This window comes from Macrobrachium rosenbergii, chromosome 23 (assembly GCF_040412425.1).
Source record: "Macrobrachium rosenbergii isolate ZJJX-2024 chromosome 23, ASM4041242v1, whole genome shotgun sequence".
Lineage (NCBI taxonomy): Eukaryota > Metazoa > Arthropoda > Malacostraca > Decapoda > Palaemonidae > Macrobrachium > Macrobrachium rosenbergii.
Genome location: NC_089763.1, coordinates 55,392,587 through 55,395,086, shown reverse-complemented (window position 1 = coordinate 55,395,086; position 2,500 = coordinate 55,392,587). Strand labels below are relative to the sequence as shown.

The following is a 2,500-nucleotide window of genomic DNA, read 5'->3' as shown; positions in this document are numbered from 1 at the left end:
ATTTAGGTACTTACTTAGATACGGACGGTTCTATGAGCACAGAATTTATGGAAAGATTAAAAAAGGCTCATCAGGCAATGGGAATGCTTAAAAATATTTGGAATAGAATTTTTCTGTGCATACAAAAATCAAAATTTATGAGGTAGTGGTTAGGAGTATTTTGATTTATGGGCATGAGTCATGGTACAGCACAGTGACTTCGGATACAGCATTCTTAGCATTTGGAAATAAGGCACTCAGAAGAATATTAGGAATTTGAGGGATAGGCTATCAAATAGCAGAATTAGAGAAGTAACAGGGGTGCAGCCAATCAATGAGTATGCTAGGTTCTCAAGCTGGAAGTGGCTAGGCCATGTGTATAGAAAACAAGGAATGGTACGAGATACACCATGGTGGGTTGCCCTTGGTGGAAGAGGTAGAGGTAGGCCAAGGGAGACGTGGCTGAGAACAATGAGGTGGGAAGCAGGAGATGAGTGTTGGGGAGATCTTGGGGAGTTAGCTCATAACAGAATGTGGTGGCGTGAGTTCATCGAGCCCTATGCATCCCCGTAGGTGCCACAGGAAATGGCTGATTGACGTTTCTGCAACTACCAAAAGAGACAGTTATGTCCCCCGGTCAGAACAATATCCAAGAATGGATTATTTAAACACTTATTATCAAACTAAATGTAAGTTCTTGTGTACCTATGACAGAAGAGTGCCATCTTTTCTCTTTTTTAGTTATAATTATTATTTTAATACAGTTAAAATAAAATACATATTTGACCTGTAACCATGGCGAATGTTTCTTTAATGAATAGACAAACAAAATACCTCTCATACCTCTCTGAATATAGACCGTTTTCGATTCCCCTGTTTTATCCAAGGTTTTTGAAAAGTTGTTCTCTAAGGGTCTTAGTTGGTTTGTTGAAGATAATAACCTGCTACCATCATTTCAGTTTCGGTTTTGTAAAGACCTTGGTACTTGTGATGCACTCTTGTCAACCATTTTGCAGAGCGCTCTTGATTAGGGTGCAGAGGCCACCATGGTCAGTTTAGACTTTGGTGCATTCTTAGACTGCGTAATTCATAAAGCACTTCTCTACAAGATAAGATTATTGGGAATTGGTGGATCTATTATCAATATTTTAAATCAATTTTCTATAGGCAGAACCTAAAAGGTCTGTGCTGATGGCCTGTATAGAAGCTTTTGTTATGTCATTTCAGATGTTCCTCAGCATAGTGTTCTTGGACCTTTGAACTTTATTATCGTTACTAGTGACATGTGGCAAGGTCTTGAGGACAAACGGCTGCATTTACCAATGATGCAATTCAAAAGCAGAGGAGGCTTTGGCATGATAGGGTTTCAATGTTAGTGACTCTTAAAATTTTAGGTGTAACTGTTGATAAGAAGTTCACTTTTGAGAAGCATATATATAATGCTGCTTCCTCTGTTTCTCAGAATGTTATATCTTGCAGAAATGTTTTTGAATGCTTCATGAAGAAGCTTTTATATCAAAGGGTTTTAACTCTTCTCATCTTACTTGTTTAGAGTACTGCTCTCTAGTGCGGTCTTTGGCTGCTGACTCTCATCTCAAACTCTTGTATAGTTATGTCACCAATCAATTTTACCTTGCCTACTCACAATGTTGATTGTGCCATAAACGTACACTGAGTTCATAATGTTTGTTGCATAACATGTACTACAACAACAAACATCCACTGCACTCCTTGTTTACTTGACCGAGATGTTTTTGCTCGCAACATTAGGCAGCCTGCTGCTGCAAACAGCGTGTGGTTTTCTAGTATCAGGTTTGATACTACTTAGTTTTCTAGGAGTTTAATTCTGTCCCCAAAGAAAATGCGGAATAATTTGTCCACTGTAGTTGTGGAGCCTTCTGATCCCCAAGTGTTTAAGCGAAGAGCAGACTCATTCCTGCTTTCTGCTGACATCGCCTGAATTCAGGTGTTTAGGTTTTATTTTCTATTTTCCCATATTTTCTGATTTATCACCTTTTCTTTTAACTTGTCTCTCTTTGCAGGCTGATTTCCCGTTGGAGCCCTCTTGGATTTATGGTCTGTTGATTCTGTCCATACGGGTTTTCAAGCTGCAGATTTCAAGAAAGATATAAGAAAAATAAGAGAAACGGATGTGGAATGTGATGCCTGATTGTAGATTGAATTACAAGTGTCTAATTGGATAAGAACAGAAATGGTTGATGAACTGACAGGTTGCAAGAAAGAATGAATAAATTTCCTACCATTGGGAAAATGGTATGATGAACAAAAACGATGCACTTAACGGCAGATAAATAAATCTGGGAGATAAACGTAACATTAAAGTATGGATATACGTTAAGCAGAGGGCGGAAATAATCTTGCAAACATAACTTTCTCTCTCTCTCTCTCTCTCTCTCTCTTTCAGTATATATATATATATATATATATATATATATATATATATATATATATATATATGTGTGTGTGTGTGTGTGTGTATATATACATATGTATATGTATA

At 37.5% G+C, this 2,500-nt stretch overlaps 1 protein-coding gene across 2 annotated transcripts in view; it reads right to left on the bottom strand.

The window, feature by feature from the left end:
• LOC136851638 (uncharacterized) overlaps nt 1-2,500 on the bottom strand; it is a 1,500,098-nt gene that overhangs the window by 624,836 nt on the left and 872,762 nt on the right. The gene's annotated exons all lie outside the window — the stretch shown is intronic.